Source organism: Vipera ursinii (genome assembly GCF_947247035.1).
Source record: "Vipera ursinii genome assembly, chromosome: Z".
NCBI lineage: Eukaryota > Metazoa > Chordata > Lepidosauria > Squamata > Viperidae > Vipera > Vipera ursinii.
Window position 1 is genome coordinate 66,086,242 of NC_139517.1, and position 18,662 is coordinate 66,104,903.

Below are 18,662 nucleotides of genomic sequence, written 5' to 3' on the forward strand. Positions count from 1 at the left end.
TCCCTATCATTCATCTGAAACCTACTTTTCTGTGTTGTGAATTGTTTTAAGAAATTCTTTAAAATTCACACTTTATCTTTACATTTCATTCATGGTAAAATAAAATAAAGATTATATTAATAATATCTAGTCCCAGGTCCTATAATTGTGTCTTGAAAACAAATGTGTCATAAGCAGTGCTTTTTTTGTAAAAGAAAAAGGTGCCGGAACTCACATATGTCATACAACCCGCCTTGCCTACCCTACAAGGTTCCATCCAAAAAAGGTGCCGGAACTCCGTTCTGAGCGTTCTATGAGAAAAAAAGCCCTGGTCATAAGAATTCTGTCTGTGTCTCTCCCCCTCTCCTCCCCAGATTTCTGTCCTATTTGACTTCTTACTTTTTTTAAAAAAAAATAAAAATCTTCTGCTTGAGAGTGTGAGCACATGCCTTGGGATGGGGGTGGAAGGGTAAGTGGTAAGAACAGGAAGCCAATTTTTGGCCTGCTTCAGCTCATGTTACAGCCCTACTTGGAGTGGATGAGATTGTTGCTGTGATTCTTGCCCTCATTTCTACTAGGCTCCTCTAATGCATTCTACAACTGACCCAGAATGCAACATCCTGTTTCTTAGCAGATGCTCAATGCTATAACTTTATCCCACCTGCACTATTTGTCAATTGTTTTCCAAATGCTACTCAAAATGTTGATTTTGCATATGAAATTTCACCTATGAAGTATTTATCTATAAAAAATATTTGTGTGAATATTTCTATAACTTTTGATTAGCCAGCATTAGTTGCAAGATGTGATATGAAGAACATTTCATAAATAAATAATTAATCCTACATGATGGAATGGAAGGTAGCATTCTAATAAGATGGTATTTTGTTATGTTCTATTTGGCAACAATTGTGAAAGAACAAACTTTTTAAGAAATGATTCTGTGGGAGCAGTTAAAATGTTTTCTACACATTCCAAAAGTATCAGTCCCAAAAGTTTAGGGGCTCAGTGGGTTAGGAGGCTGAGCTTGTTGATCAGAAGATCGGCAGTTTGGAGGGTCGAATCCTGAATGCCGTGTAGCAGAGTGAGCGCCTCTTACTCGTCCCAGCTTCTGCCAACCTAGCAGTTCGAAAGCACGTAAAAAATGCAAGTAGAAAAATAGGGACCACTACGGTGGGAAGGTAACAGCATTCCGTGTGCCTTTGGCATCTAGTCACACTGGCCACATGACCACGGAGACATCCTCGGACAAACGCTGGCTCTTCAGCTTTGAAACGGAGATGAGCACCGCCCCCTAGAGTTGGAAACGACTAGCACACATGTGCGGGGGAACCTTTATCTTTACCTTATGATAAATTATATAGTTATAAGAGACACTATCCTGTCTTTTAAAATAAATAATATGAGAGTAAAATGTAGCTCTTCAAAGAAAATTAATGTGCATATGCAGAAGAAATAATGACTAACCTTTATTGTGGAACAATTCTTCATTATTTTCCTTTTTTTTTCATTTCTCACACATATTTATACCTGAACATTCTATAATGAGAAAAGGGCCTTTTTTTCTGGGGCTGAAAAATAACTCAAGGGAAAAGGATTAAGGCCATCTCCCATCCCATCAGCTGTCTATTACTTTTGATTGAAGCATCCTAAAATTACTTTTACTTACCTCACCTCCAAAGCCAGGGAAAAGTTAAATGGCCTAAGTGCACTAAGCAGTAGCCATAGGACAAGCAACTTTATTGCTGGTAATCATTCTGTTCTATTTGCCTCTATACTTTCCTGACTGTAAAATTTAGACTCTAACTTCTCATAACACACTTTATTTTATTATTTGCTTGTATTCTTCATAATTATTTCTTCCTAGCATGAGAAGGGCTTTCAAAATGCGAGTGAAGAATGAAAAATGCACTAATAATTAGAACCTTAGACAATACATGATAATTCTTCAGTCATTACGCCATTAAAGGCTTCAACTCAACCCGGACAAGACTGAATGGCTGTACGTACCGGCAAGCAAGGATACTCAGATCATTCCACCCCTTAACATCGGGGATGAGTTACTACCCCCTGTTGATAGGGCCCGCAACCTGGGTGTCCTCCTAGACTCGCAGCTATCCCTGGAAGATCACATAGGAGCTGTGACCAAGGGGGCCTTCTCCCGGGTTCGACTGGTGCGCCAACTACGACCTTATCTGGACCTGGATGCCTTACGTACAGTCACCCATGCCCTTGTGACCTCTCGCCTAGACTACTGTAACGCTCTCTACATGGGGCTGCCCTTGAGATCCACTCGGAAGCTTCAACTGGTGCAAAGTGCAGCGGCACGGACACTTTTGGGGGCCTCCCGATACTCCCATATCACACCTCTCCTCCGTGAGCTGCACTGGCTTCCGGTTGCCTTCCGAGTGAAATTCAAGGTGCTAACAATGACATACAAAGCCCTACATGGCATGGGTCCGGACTACCTACAGGAGCACCTTCTGCCAATGTCAACACCCCTCCGTCCTGTGCGCTCCCACAGAGAGGGCCTCCTCAGGGTGCCACCGCTCAAGGAATGTCGGCTGGTGGCCCCCAGGGGGAGGGCATTCTCAGTGGGTGCGCCAGCCCTCTGGAACTGCTTGCCAACTGAAATCCGGATGGCCCCCGACCTCCGCACCTTCCAGCGCGATTTAAAAACTTACCTGTTCCAGCAGTCCGGCCTGGCCTGATAGCTCTAATTGGGGTCTCAGTTGTTTTTACTATTGTTTTTCACTATTGTTCAATCTGTATACCTACCTTACTCTGTACACCGCCCCGAGTCCCTCGGGAGAAGGGCGGTTTATAAAAACAAACAAACAAACAAATAAATAAATAAATAAATTAGCATTTTGTGCATAAATTGCAAACCTCAGTCTTAAAGCCTATTTAACTTCTTGAACATTTTTGTTTTTACTTTCACACCCTGACTTTTTCACAACTTTGCTTGAGGAAGAGTGCTGCAAATCTGAAAGCATATCCACACTTTTCAAATATTTTGGTTGGAAATAAAATTATTGCTGAAATATGATTTTGCAGTTTTTATCCACATAGACCAAAATCGTTATTCTTGTTTGTTGCTCAGTTTAGATTAACTCCAGCATGGCACGCTACCATTAAAAAATGCTAATGCACATGGAGTTAATCAATTTTCTAGGAGCTTATTTTGCATTATGTTTAGTATAGCTTTTTATATGCTAATTTTTGTTATCTTGTCATTTTTTAAAATAGGCATTTATTTATTTTTGTCCATATACTACAATAATAAATAATAATTCATTTCCCTTTCCTTCAAATATTTAGAATATTCAATGTAATCTGTGTCCAATATATTGAAGGATATCTCTATATAGTCTCAATAAAAAATAGCTATTGTGATTCAATAACATTTAAAATTAGAATTTACATAATTTTGGCTGTTTTTGATGAAATATAAACAGAGTTGGATTGGGAGTGAATATACTGTACAGAATGCAAGCACACTAAGAAATCCCAAGGCTGTAGGGTAGATTGGGAAACATTTATTTATCAAATGTTTACCAACATATATACAGCATATCTACAAAGTCATCAAGAGTCAAACTTTATTTGAAAGAGACTATAATTTTATTGAAGGGACGCGGTAGCTCAGTGGGTTAGGACACTGAGCTTGTCGATCAGAAGGTCGGCCGTTTAGCAGGTTGAATCCTGAGTGCCACGTAGCAGAGTGAGCGCCTCTTACTCGCCCCAGCTTCTGCCAACCTAGCAGTTCGAAAGCACGTTAAAATGCAAGTAGAAAAATAGGGGCCACTGCAGTGGGAAGGTAACAGCATTCCATGCGCCTTTGGCATCTAGTCATGCCAGCCACATGACCACGGAGTCGTTCTCGGACAAGCACTGGCTCTTCGGCTTTGAAACGGAGATGAGCACCGCCCCCTAGAGTTGGAAACGACTAGCATGCATGTGTTGGGGAACCTTTACCTTTACCTTTACCTTATAATTTTATTTCTCTTTTGGGCCTCTTGGACTTTCTTCATATATTACAGAGACGTCTGGAAGAACATCTTTAAAAGGATGGACTGTATCGAGGTTAGGGGAGAAATGAAGTACCTCTAAAAGTCAGGATAAGCTACCTTCTATGGATCAATTAGCTTTGTTTTCATAATACCTCATTGTATTGAAACCAATAGTGTATATTTTTTCTTGCTCTGGTTATTTTACTATTGGGAAAAGTGATGTGCTGAATAGGCACTTCCATATCACAGATTCAGTTCTTCAGTCTGAGCAAATACTTGAAGCTGAACTTAATATTGTTCTGCCAATTTCAAAATATGTAAAATAGACAAGAACACTTTGGACTAATCAATATTTCCTTTCAGCCATTCAGAAAGAGAATAAAGCAAAAAAAAAACACATTCAATTTGTGAATTATAGCAAGCTTCTGCAAGAGCCAAAGCAAGAAAAATCACCTTCTTTTCAATGTTAAAAGGAAATAAAATGAATCATTAATTTCCCTCCCAATACTCGTGGGGTTGATCTGATCACTTGCAACATCTGAGAAGTTGCTCTAAACATGTAGCTACTCTAGCACCATGCCATCATTCTCCTGTTGAGTTTAAAAGCCTCTTCCTAACTAACAATTTAGCAAGTAGATATTTTCTCTGTATCTATAACCCTGAATTATCCTAGGGAGGGCTAGGATAAAGAGTTCAAATAATGCATAATGTGAAGCACTAGAAATAGGAACCTGAAGCTGCCAATCAAAGGTTGGGGGTAAAGTGAGAATGACATTAAAAGCACAAAAAGTCCTAACCCCTCCCCCAATCTAAAAGGGAAAGTAAAGAAATCACCAGCACTGCTCCTGCATGTCTGAGGCAATTTCTTGTTGCTTGTTAAAGATCTATTCTATAACATGCCAGAACAATCTAGTTCAATCCCATGTACTTTTTCAAATACTGATGGCATTTATTTAGTCATAAGTAATAAATCAAGGAGAGAAGCAACCTAGAACTAAGGAGAAACTTTCTGACAGTTAGAACAATTAACCAGTGGAACAACCTGCTCCAGAAGCAGTGAATGCTCCAACACTAGAAGTTTTTAAGAAGAGACTGGCCAGCCATTTGTCTGAAATGGTATAGGGTTTCCTGCCTGAGCAGGGTGTTGGACTAGATGACCTCCAAGGTCCCTTCCAAGTTTATCATCATCATCATCATCATCATCATCATCATCATCATCATCATCATCATCAATCATCACACAGTCAGCCAGATGTTCAGACTGGATTTGGCATTTTTGTCTACCTATCAAGTATTATTATTATTATTATTATTATTATTATTATTATTATTATTATTATTATTAAATAATGATGTTCCTGAATGGTTTTTATGAAGGGGATCTGTGAAGTTGTCATCCCCTTCCCCCTTTAAGGTTAGGGTTAAGGTTAGAATACTACATTAATTGAAGTCTGAAAGGATGGAGGCAGTAGTTTGCATTAATAGAAAGTAGATAATGTTTTAAATGTTTTTCTTGTTTATTTTTTGGATGCACCCTAATTGAAAATATATTTCATTGTCTCAAACAGACAATAGTATGAGATCCTAACAAAATAATTGTGGGAAATCTCAGTATTGTAATGAACACCCTGTTGAATAACTTGATGGGTTAACTTACAATTTGGGTTATTGCAATTTTTCATTTGTATCCATCTGCATTCCCACTGGATACTCAAAATAAACAAAGCAAACATCATTTTTAAAGAGAGCTACCTGATATTGCAAACATTCTTCCAGATAAACTGTTTTTCTAATAGTAGGTTAAGTCCTACCATCATTATTTGAACATGCTTCTGTACTATAATTTGCTAAGATATTAACTGAACTCTGTTCACATAAATATGACATTAAAAAGAAGTGGCATGAAAAGGAAGCATGAAACTTACATTTGGGAGTAAGTTTCACAAAGTAAGCATTGTTCACAAATTGAAAAGAAGGAAACAGCACTCCCATTTTTGAACTTCTTAATTTTGCCCTAGAAGGATGTAATTAAGCAATTGTTCATTTAGTGACTTGAAGAGGAATAAAAAAGATCTTGTTTGAACAACTATGTGGTGCATACAAATAAAAGGAAGAAAAAAGGGTGGTTAAAGAGGCACATCACAACATGGTGGAAAGCCATCTAAGAGCTTAAACAAGGAAACGATGCAGCAGGAAATCTTAAGAAAATAGTTTATTTCACCACTTGGTGTCAGGCTTCAGTGAAAGAAACAGTTGAAATGGGACATTAATAAGTTCCAGCACAAGAAAACTGGGGGATTATTAAACTACTAAACTACTCAAGAAAAGAAAAGGGTGAATTTAGATGACATGGAGGGCAGACATAAAAGCAAAATACTCTATCACCAGAGTCACTTGATTTATTGAATTTCACAAGCTGGAGGGTGGGGGGAAGAAAGACAGAATATAATCTGTCATGGCCATTAAAACAGATCAGAATTCACAGTCCTGTTGACTATACCTTAGCTAAATCTTGGTATTCCTTCTAAAAGGATATTAACACTTCTAAAAGGTTTGTGGAGATGCATAGACCATATTAATTCAACTGTCAGGAAATCTGTATTGTAATGCCAAGATTGACTTTGTAGCAGGGGCAACTAGCTGGGATGTATTTCATATTATATAGGGTAAAGCCTAAATTACTGCTAAGCTTGTAAGCCGCCCTGAGTCTTCGGAGAAGGGCGAGATATAAATGGAATTAAAATAAAAAAAAATTAAAAAAATTAAAAGAAGCTTGCTTCTGGGGAGGAAAGCCATGGCAAATCTAGACAGCACACTAAAAAGCAGAAACATCACCCTGCCAACAAAAGTGTGTATAGTCAAGGCAATGTATGGCTGTGAAAGTTGGACCATAAGAAAGGCTGAGCGCCAGAGAATTAAGGCCTTTGAACTATGGTGCTGGAGAAGACTCCTGCAAGTCCCTTGGACTGCAAGGCGATCAAACTGGTCAGTCCTAGAGGAAATAAACTCTGACTGCTCTTTAGAAGGCCAGATCCTGAAGTTGAAACTCAAATACTTTGGGTACCTAATGAGAAGGAAGGAGTCACTGGAGAAGAGCCTAATGCTGGGAATGATTGAGGGCAATAGAGGAAGGGGACGACAGAGAATGAGGTGGCTGGATGGAGTCACTGAAGCAGTAGGCGTGAGCCTAAATGGACTCTAGAAGATGGTAAAGGACAGGAAGTCCTGGAGGAACGTTGTCCATGGGGTCGCAATGGGTTGGACATGACTTTGCAACTAACAACAACAACAACAAGAAGGGTAAAGCCAGTAGAAAGATCTCTGAGTACAGTATTGGGAATTGCTGGTAAGAGACACACAATTATATGCAGATAGTGTGCTTTCTCTCACCATGATCTCTTTTTCCCTTTGAGAGGTCATGATTTCCCAAAGAAGGATGCCTACAAAACTTTATCATAAAATGCCTCTCCAGATCTTCTCATGAAAGTGCTGATGGTAGGCATGCATTATAATCCCTGCCCCATTTGGATAATATTAAAGATAAAGATAAAGACTCAAGGTCAGATTGAACATGAGGATTACAGAGTAACAGAGTTGGAAGGGACCTTGAGGGTATTCTAATCTAAACCCCTGTGCAAGCAGGAGTTCTTATACCATTTGAGACAAGTGGTGTCCAGTCTCTTCTTAAAAGCCTCCAGTGACAGAGCACCCATAACTTCTTGGAAGCTGTTCCACTGGCTAATTGTTCTCACTGTTAGGAAGTTTCTCCTTAGTTCTAGGTTGCTTCTCTCTTTGATTAGTTTCTATCCATTGTTTCTTGTCCTGCCCTCTGGTGCTTTGGAAAATAGGTTGACCCCCTCCTTTTTGTGGCAGCCCCTCAAATACTGGAATACTGCTAATCCTTCTTTTTTCTAGACTGGCCAAACCTAAATCCTGCAACAGCTCTTTACATGTTTTAGTCTCCAGGCCTTTAATCATCTTAGCTGTTCTTCTCAGCACTCTTTCTAAATATCTTTTTTATATATGGTGATCAGGCAGATTTCACCTAATCTTTACTTGTACATTTGGTTTTTCTTACCTAAGTGTAAAATCTTACTTTTCTATATACTAAATCTCATTTTGTTGGATAAAGCCCATTGTTCAACTCTTGTGAAGATCCATCTGAGCCAGTGGTGGGATTCAAATATGTGAACAACTGGTTCAGTGGCGTAGCGTGGGTTGTCAGCACCCGGGGCAAGGCAAGTAATTTGCGCCCCCTAACCCGTGGATTTTAGCACTCGAGTCTCTTCCACTAGATTAGTTAAAGAAACCCTTACCCTCTAAACACATGTATTGTTTGTTATGAAAATACTGATGTAATTAAAGTAAAATGCATCTAAATACAAGTTTATTTTCAAACACTTTATTGAGTGCGAACATGCATTACACATTCTCCACATTTTCAGCAGGTCTATGAATACAAATCTACAAATGTAGTAACCTAGCATGGGTTATTCATCTGCGTAGTACGTTTTTTTCTGCCTGAAGCTGATCAATTGCTTCCAGTTGTTCTCTGCTTGTTTCCTGTATTAAGGTCAAGCCAGCATCGCAACTGTTCTCACCATCCATCTTCTTGCGTCTTCGAACTCTTCTCTCTGTAGGTATGCAATAGGTTTTGCATACCTGCAGAGCTTTCTCAGTTGCCTTTGACACTAGACTATCACGTTTTTCATGACAAAATAAAGCCAATGCTTTTAACTTTTGCACGCATTGATCAAGCGCAAGTCCTTCTTGCTGCAGGTAGATCTGAGTATCATTTACTTCAGTTAGTACTGGGTTCCAAAAATGCAAGAAAGAGAAAAAAACATATGTCATTATGCAAACTAAAAGACTTCCTGCATCACCCCTGGTTTCAGAGGTTTCTTCCAGCCCATCTCTCAACGCTTCCAAAGCGTCTATTATTTTCTCAGTGTGTTCAGCAAGTACGCATACAGCTTCATGCTTTGAACTCCATCTTGTGTTACACGATCGCTTTACACGAATTGGTACGTGTTTCTTAAGGATATCCCACCTGTGGGTGGAGCTTGAGAAAAATGCATACACCTTTTCCACAGTGCCAAAGAAAGTAACAGACTTTGTCCCAACACCAACTGCATGCATCCCAGCAAGATTGAGCGAGTGATTGTTACATGGCACAAACATTGCTTTGGGATTCATATCCAAAATACGTTTTTGTACACCACTAATGTGTCCAGCCATAGTCTCAGCATTGTCGTATCCCTGGCCGTAGCAATGCTCTAGTTTAAGGCCATCAGCTTGCAACTTGTCACAAATTTGTTTTGTAATGACATCAGCTGATTTCCCATATAACTGAATAAAGTCAATGAAAGACTCTGTCACATGGACTCCTGAATCTTCAATATGCACATATCGAATCACTTGGGACATTTGGTCAGTGTGTGAAATATCAGGAGTGCTATCAAACATTATAGCAAAATACTTGGCCTTTATGATATTTTGAAAAATGACTGTTCGAATGTGATCGCAGAGCAGGCTAATAAACTCATTCTGGCTCTGTGGAGAGAGATAGGACACAATGTGACCATCTGTGCGTTGTACTCTGTGAAGATGTTGTTTGGCAACTGGGTCATATTTGGCGAGTAACTTGAAAGTTTCTAAGAAATTTCCACAGTTACCATCTGTATTTAAATCTTCAGAGTGACCACGTAAGGGTAAGGTTTGCCTGGCTAGATACAGAACACAATCAAGTATTCTGACTAAGATTGCCTTCCATTTTTCAAATGACCTCTGTTGTGCAAGCTGGGCAGCATCATCAATAGTCTCCTGTTTATGCAGCCACATTTCTAATTCTTTCCACATTGTAAATGCACTCAAGTGATATGAACTGCGCTCATGCTCTAGTAATCTAGGGCTTAACTTTCTCCATGCATTAAATCACTTGACTTTCCAAATGAACTTTTCCCTTTAGCCTTCTGAAAAAGCATGCAAGGAAAGCAATATGCAGCATTGTTTACAGGAGAAAACACCAACCATGTCCTTAACATAGTCTCACCATTCTCCAAATGTATGTAGAACCAATCCTTGGAAAATGACCTGCCATTACTGTCTCTTGGAAACCATGCATCCTTATTCTGCAGTTCCTCTGTCCCTCGCCTGACAAGTTCAGTTTTCAAGGTTTCATCCATGGTTTCAGGCCAATAGCCAATATCAGTATAAACTTTTTGGTCAATATTTTCTGGCAGATTTGGCTGAGTATAAACATCCTTAGATGAAACTGTCTCTGCTTCTAATGCAGGAACAGGAATGTCCACCGACACAGGATCAGGATTATGAGTCTCCTGTGGTGCTGCTGATGGTCCTGCTGTAATTTCAGCAGTACTCACCAAAAACCGGTGAAGGCTTCCAGCTAACTTAGCTTGTTGCTCTGTCTCTATCTTTCTCCTTTTCCTGCCTTGTGCACCAGATTCTTTTTTGTATGGCATGATACAGGTGTAGTATTCTGCTAAAATTCTAAAAAGGAAAAAAAAGAAGCCCAGTACTACTCCAGTCAGTCCTGTCTCCTGCGTGACTCGGACGCTGCACTCACTGTCCCTCCCCCAGATAGTCCCTAAATGGCCTCTTTTGGCAACTTGCTAATAAATTATTGTGTGGGCCTTTGTACTATTGCAGAAACAGATGCAATAAATCACCACTAATCTAAGTTCCCCAACTTAGTACAGGTCAAGGTGCTCCTTCACAATCCAAGGTACGGGCTGGTGCCTCAACTTCCTCCACACAATTCATGAAAGGAATGTAGTGGTGAAGAGTCATACTCCTCTCCGCCCTGGCTGAGTCAAGAGTTGGGTCCTAGATTTCACCGCTTATCCACCCCTTCACTCTGAGCTGTATAACCACATCCATTCTGATTTCATCACCTCAGGCATAAACTTCTCCAACTTAGCCTCCTCCATACCTCCTACTAAACCAGACATGTCAAACACAAGGCCCGGGGGCCGGATCCGGCCCGCAAAGTGGTTTCATGTGGCCCACGAAGCCATCCTGGAAACAGTGAGGGAACGGCCCCTTCTGCCTTGGCCCTGGCCCAGAGACCCTCCTTCTGCCAGAGACCCTCAGATCTGTCCCACTCCTGCCCAGGCCCCCATAGGTACCCTTAATGCCAACGATGTAGAGCTGGCCATGCCCACCCAGTAGGCCACGCCCACCCACCCCCCTGAGGGTAACAGCAATGCTGATGCGGCCCTCAATGAAATTGAGTTTGCTTCCCCACAGGGCTAAGGAAGTTCCATGCTGACTTCTTCACAGATCTGCCAGTTCTAATAGTCCTTCTCACGTGACTGGCAGATCCTCTAGCAGATCTTCAAGGAAAACATGGGCTGCTTCATTATGGAACCACATTGAAATGACCCACAGTTTATTCATAGAATTGTGGTCATAACTTTTTCATAGAAAATATCAAAGGCAGCTTCAGCAGGGAGCCCACAGAACACCTATTAGAAGCCCCAGAGTGAAATTTTCCAAATTAAAGTGGTCCCTGGAGCTCTTCTGCCAGCACCCTTGGGTAACTTTATCATAGCACTTTCCTCCTACTTGCTTCCCTCCAGGAGGAAACTAAAAATATTTGCTTTTCCCCACCAGGCAGCAAGAGAAGAAGGAGAGAAAAATGGAGAAAAGCTTCTTTTTTTCCAGTTCTCCAGTTTCAAGGAATGACTCGCCTACAACCAGTTTTCCCTACTCCTCCCTGCTTCTGGTGTGGACAAAACACCTAGCCTGTTCCATTGCCAAGACAAAGTAGCAGTTGAAAATGGAAATGGTGTGAGAACTTCCTTAAACTGGCATTATTTCCTGCTGTCTTACACTAGAGAACAACACCTTAGTGTTGTCATGCAGAACAATTCTTAAACCACCATGTTAAAGCCAAGTTCAAATTCCATTCAGCAAGTGGAGCTTACTGGGCACTCTCTACCCAGCTAATCATTCTCAACCCAGTCTCTTTCACAAGGTCGAAGGGTATAAATACAATAAATCAAGGTAACGTAGTTTTAAACCACCGTAGAAAAGTTCATCCACTATGATTGTCTCTGCTTAATATATTTTACCACATATGCCTTTAATGGCAAATTCTTTTGAGAATCTATTTTGTTCCATTATCAATTATAACAACACTGGAGCAGTGTTCATACTGATTCATTTTTAATTGGTGTATAGATACAGCCTTTTTTTCTATTGCACATCAAGAAACTTTTAAGTAGGACAAGATTTCACTGCTAGTTGTTGATCAGTCATCAGAATGACATGCTGTAATTACTTCCCCAGCTTCCAAAAGAGTAGCTGTGCTATCGTTATTGTTTTCCTACAAAAGCAACAAAGGATGCTGTCATATCTTAAAACTTAACACCTTTTTTCCCCCTGCATACACACGCATGAATCACAGTTCCTTTCTGTGCCAACGTCTGCAGTACAGTAATGGATGTGTTACCCTTTACGGTGCCGGCACGTGCTTTGTTATTTTTACTCGGTGGCTTCCCCCACCCCACCCCACCCCACCCCCATTATATCATATTCTACACAGACACCAACCGGCTCAGCAAGTCGGTCTTTTGCCTGTTACAACCCTTACCTTAAGGAACTGTTGCAAGGGACACCCCTGTACTAAACGATTGGAGCTTCGCGTTCATCACAGAGAGACAGCATCTTGGGCAGCGTCCTGGGTGTGCGTTGAGCTCAACGTCCCCCCACCCTCCCCGCTCCCGAATGGTCCACCTCAGGGCGGGGAAGGAGCACTAGCCCGGCCGGACGAGCTTGTTCCGGACGTGGGTGGGACCTCCCCGTAGCGGCTCTCGCTGGCCAATAGGGGAGCGGACAGCCAGCAATCGCCGAGCTTTGCTCCTTAGAGGGCCCACCCTGCTCGCTCTCTCTCTGCCGCACGCCTGGCACCCCCCCTCCACAGAGGGCGGCCGGCGGCGACCCGGCGGCGGCTCGGATCGGATTTGCACACTGAGAGTGAGCCAGGCAGGGGCAGAGAGCTGCGAGTGTGAGCGCGCGGCGTGCCCCCCCGATGTTGCGCCCGGTGCGGCCGGCCCCCCCTGCACCCCCCACGCTACGCCACTGAACTGGTTCTCTGTGTGGATGCTGCTTCCAGAAGTCCATTCTGGGCCTGGACAACAAAAAATTAGCTACCGGTTCTGCTGAAGTGGTGCGAACTGGCTGAATCCCACCACTGATCTGAGCCTATTATCTGGGGTGTTCCCTATTCCCGTTGCCTGGAGGCGGTCCGGGTCTGGATGGGGAGGAACAGGCTTCGACTCAACCCTGACAAGACTGAGTGGCTGTTCGTGCCGGCATCCCGGGAAATTCCAATTATTCTATCATTGGCCATGGGGGGGGTGAGCTATTACCCCCCGTAAATAGGGCCCGCAACTTGGGGGGTCCTTCTAGATTCACAGCTCTCTTTGGAAGAGCATATTGGAGCTGTGACTAGGGGGGCCTTTGCCCAGGTTCGCCTGGTGCACCAGTTGCGGCCCTAACTAGACCGGGATGCCTTGCGCACAGTCACTCATGCGCTCGTGACCTCTTGTCTAGACTACTGTAATGCTCTCTACATGGGGCTGCCCTTGAGGTCCACCCGGAGACTCCAGCTGGTGCAGAATGCAGCCGCGCGAGTTATCTTGGGAGTTTCCCGATACTCCCATGTTACACCTTTGCTCCGTGAGCTGCATTGGCTACCGGTTGCTCTCCGGGTGAGGTTCAAGGTGTTAGTGATGACTTACAAAGCCCTTCATGGCATGGGTCCGGATTACCTATGGCAACACCTGCAGCCAGCGTCAACTTCCCTCCGTCCAGTGCGCTCCCACAGAGAGGGCCTCCTCAGGGTGCCACCGATCAAAGAATGCCGATTGGTGACCCCCAGGGGGAGAGCGTTCTCTGTGGGCGCGCCAGACCTTTGGAACAGCTTACCGGTTGAGCTCCGAATGGCCCCTGACCTTCGCTCCTTCCGGCGCGATCTCAAAACTTTCTTTTTCGAATAAGCTGGCCTGGTCTGATGGGATGGGGTTGGGTTTTATAAATAGTTTTAATTGTAATATGTATTAATTTTAAGGGCATAATGTTTAATGGCTTTTTAATTTTTGTATAATATTTTTATTGTGTATTGCCCTGTTCACCGCCCTGAGTCCTTCGGGAGAAGGGCGGTATAGAAATCAAATTATTAAATTAAATTAAATTATTCCTGCCAGCTTAGTATCATCTGCAGATTTGATGAGTTCCTCTTCTATTCCCTCATTTAAGTTGTTTATGAAGATATTGAAGAGTACTGGTCCTAAAACCAGTGGGGTACCCCACTGCTTACTTCTGTCCATGTAGATGTAATACCATTAAGGACAACATATTGAATGCATTTTGTCAGCCGGTTATAAATCCATCTAGTGCTAATGCTGTCTAACCCAGGGGTCTCAATCTATGGGCCATGGCCTGGTCCCAGGCTGTGGGCTCTTGGCCAGTGGACTGTGGAAATGGCTGGCTAGTGCACGCACATGTGAATTGAATTGAATTGAATTTATTAAATTTATATGCCACCCTTCTCCCTAAGGACTCAGGGCGGCTCACAAAAATAAAAAGTTAAAAACATAAAATACAAAATTTAAAAAAGAATTAAACAATGAAGAAAATACATAACAATAGACCCAATAGAACCAAATTTAAAACTACAGTCAGTCCAGGCCCGATTGTTGGAACATCCATGTCTTCAGGTCACAGCGGAAGGACCGAAGGTCAGGGGCCATCCTCAGCTCCGGGGGCAGTTCATTCCAGAGGGTCGGTGTGCCCACAGAGAAGGCTCTCCCCCTGGGGGTCGCCAGCCAGCATTGCTTAGCTGACGGCATCCTGAGGAGCCCGACTCTGTGGGAGCGAACCAGGCGATGGAAGGTTGATAATGGCAGCAGGTGGTCTCACAAGTACCCCGGGCCTAAGCCATGTAGGGCTTTAAAAGTAATTACCAGCACCTTGAATCGCACCCGGAGGAAAACTGGAAGCCAGTGCAGCTCGCACAGGAGTGGTATAACATGGGAGTATTGAGAAACTCCCATAAGCACTCGCACGGCCACATTTTGCACCAGCTGAAGCCTCCGGGTGCACTTCAAGGGCAGCCCCATGTAGAGAGTGTTGCAGTAATCCAGGTGAGAAGTGACAAGGGCATGGGTGACCGTGCATAGGGCATCTCAGTCCAAAAAGGGGCGTAACTGGCGCACCAGATGAACCTGTGCGAAGGCCCCCCTGGTCACAGCAGTTAGATGATCCTCTAAGTTAAGCCGTGAATCCAGGAGGACACCCAAGTTGTGAGCCCTTTCAGAGGGGGACAATACCTCCCCCCATCAAAAGAGGTGGAACATGTTGGACAATATGAGATGCTGGTATCTACAGCCACTCGGTCTTGGAGGGGTTCAACCTGAGCCTGTACCTTCCCATCCAGACCTGCACCGCCTCCAGGCACCGGGATATCACGTCAAGGGCATCACTGGGTTGGTTTGGGGTGGAGATGAACAACTGGGTATCATCTGCATATTGGTGATACCTCACCCCAAAGCCACGGATGATCTCACCCAGCGGCTTCATATAAATGTTAAACAGGAGGGGGAAGAGAACTGACCCCTGAGCATGTATTCCTCCCTACTTGCGCTAGTGCCTGTGGACCCATTTGCACATGCACACGGGGTGTGAATGGGGCTGCTAGTTCCAAATGGGTGTGCATGGCCCATTTGCGCATGCACAAATGGGGTTGCTAGCACCAGGCAATTGTGCGTGGCCCATTAGTGCATCTGCGAACAGTGCTGCTAGCCTCTGCAGGGGTGTACATGGCACCATCACATGCTGCATGCACAAATGGGGCCACAAGTACTATGGCCCTAATTGTGTGCATGTGTGCACGCACATCAATTTGGAAGCTGCTCTCCTTCCCTCTGGGCCATGAGTCTGGAAAGGTTGGAGACCTCTGGTCTAACCCACATTTTTTTAGCTTACCAAGAAGTAGATTGTAGACTACTTTGTCGAATGTTTTACTGAAATCCAAGTATGTTTTGTCCACAGCATTTTGCTAGTCTACTAATTTAATCACTTTGTCAAACAATGAAATGAGATTGGTTGACATGATCTGTTTTTGAGAAACCCATGTTTATAACTGGTTATAACTTTGCTTGGTGTTCATAGATCTTTTTTAAAATTCTTTTTTCTAGGATCTTCCCAGGTATTGATCAGGCTGATTGGTTGGTAGTTTCCTGGATCTTTTTTATGGACGTATCTTTGCATTATGAAGAGCAAAACTAAGAGAAATACTGGCATAAGTGATGGTGGTGGATTCTAAAAGAATTATCAGTAAATTAAAATTGACAGTTGGAAGAAAGGGAATGGGGGAATAAGAAAAATCTCAGCTAGATAAAATAGTGAGAGGAACCAAGTAGGAGAAAAGACAGAAAAAAAGTACAGTTAGTGTGGTCTTTGACTGCCAATCTCCTCTGTTGGTACTTTTTTTTGCAGTGAATGTTCTTTTTTTAATCCTGGCATAGAATTATGCACTAAAGGACAGCAGCTTAGCAATTTGTAGTTACAAAAATGGAATGAAAGTTGATTGGTTCTCTGTGAATTGAGACAAACTCCCATGTCATAAGTTGCAAGACAGAGAAAACTCTTTTCTCTTTCTCTTCCTCTTCCTCTTTCTCCCAAATTATACACTACAATCTAAGTGCAAAAAGAGTTAAGGTGAATTAACTGAGAGAATATTCAACCAATGATTGTACAGTCTAAGCTTGCCAACCATTAAATGCAGAGAATGCCAGCCAGCCAACGCACTCTTTAGATTTTCAACTGGCCAGTGCTGAATAAACTACCTCCAAAGTGCCATAACAAAAACAAGCAAACATGTTCCTTTGTTGAAGATTTTAAATATGGTGTCACATCAATGCTGTTTTGCAGATAATGATGTCTGATTGATGGGGTACATAAAACCTAATATATGTCTGTCTAAAGGTAAAAGTAAAGGTATTCACCTTTCCAGTTGTGTCTGATTTTAGGGGGTGGGGCTTATCTCCTTTTCTTAGCCAAGGAAGTCAGAGTTCTTTGAAAACATTTCTGTGATCATGTGACCAGCAGGATTATTTGTCAAACTACACAGAACACTGTTACCTTCCCTCCAAAGTGGTACTGTACCTATTTATCTACTCACATTTGCATACTTTAAAGCTTCTAAGGGGGAAGGAGCTGGGGCAAGTAACAGGAGCTCATAGTGTTGTCTAGTGCTTGGGTCTTGAACCCAGCTGTCAGCTTTCCATTTGACAAACTCAATGTCTTTAACTGCTGAGAAATCAAGTTGCTACCTGGCTGCCTGTGGTATTGCAAAAGTCCACTTAAAAATGCAAAAGTCCACTTCATTTCTGAAGAAAAAATTGAATGTAGGGTTTGCAGTCTAATTTGAAGTAGCAGCTATCTTACAAGAACATCTTTCAGAGAATTAGCATTAGGATAAGACCATTGCTGATTTTATAATTTATCTATAATACTTAATTATTATGTCTACTTCATTTCTGCCATAGAAGGAAGCATTGCCATCATCATCCATTCAATTGGATGGATCAGCAATTTCCATACCCCTCTGTCTTGCACCACATCTCTATGGATCGCAATCTCCATACCCCTCTATCTTGCACTACTTCCTTCAGATCTGCCCTGGTCAACCTGGTGTTCTCTTTTATAGTGTCTAGTAGTCAATATGTACTAGGGCAACCCTTTCTCCTTTTTGTGCTGAACACTCCCAGCATGATGTATTTTTTTGAGTGAGTTGACTGAACTGCAGTATGTGACACTGTTAACTATATTGCTATGCAAGTTAAATAACATGACCAGAGATAATACGCTTACAAGTATTATTAGCAACTTCCTCCAGAACAGGAGATTTTATGTGATGCTGAATGATAAGAACAGTAGATGGATGATGCAAATTCCAAAATTGTATAATGTATATATGAACAATCAACCAGCCCCTGACATCACATGTCTAAGATCAACTCAGATTTTGATGAGATAGCTGGGAAACTTGTAGAATTAGTACAATATTACACCATCAACCATTTAAAGCCCAATCCAAAAAAGACCCAGGTGTGTGCTTTCCACCTCCAAAATTGAGATCCAAGGGGGAAGTTGGATGTTATGTGGTAAGGGAACCGACTACAGCACTGTGCAACACTAAAGTATCTCAATGTGACACTCGATAGGATGCTCTCTTTTAAATGACATTGCTTGAATACTAAGACTAAAGTCAGCTTGAGGAACAATTTCATCAGGAAATTGACAAACTACACATGGTGAGCTCAACCATCAACATTGTGTACATCAGCTTTGGCCTTGAGAATCTTTGCAGCAGAGTATGCTGCTCCATTGTGGGGTACATTTGCACATGTGAAACAAATTGATATTGCCATCAGCAAAGCAGCACAATTACTGACAGGTTGCCTCAAGCCTACACCAATTGAGAAAATATATCTCTTTGCTGGCATTGCCCCACTGAAGATCAGGAGAGAAGTAGCTGCAGATGCTGAGAGAAATAAGCAAGAGAATGATCCTCAACATCCCCTGAATAGACTTATGCCCCAAGCCTGCTGACTCAGATCTAGAACAGCTTTATGGTAA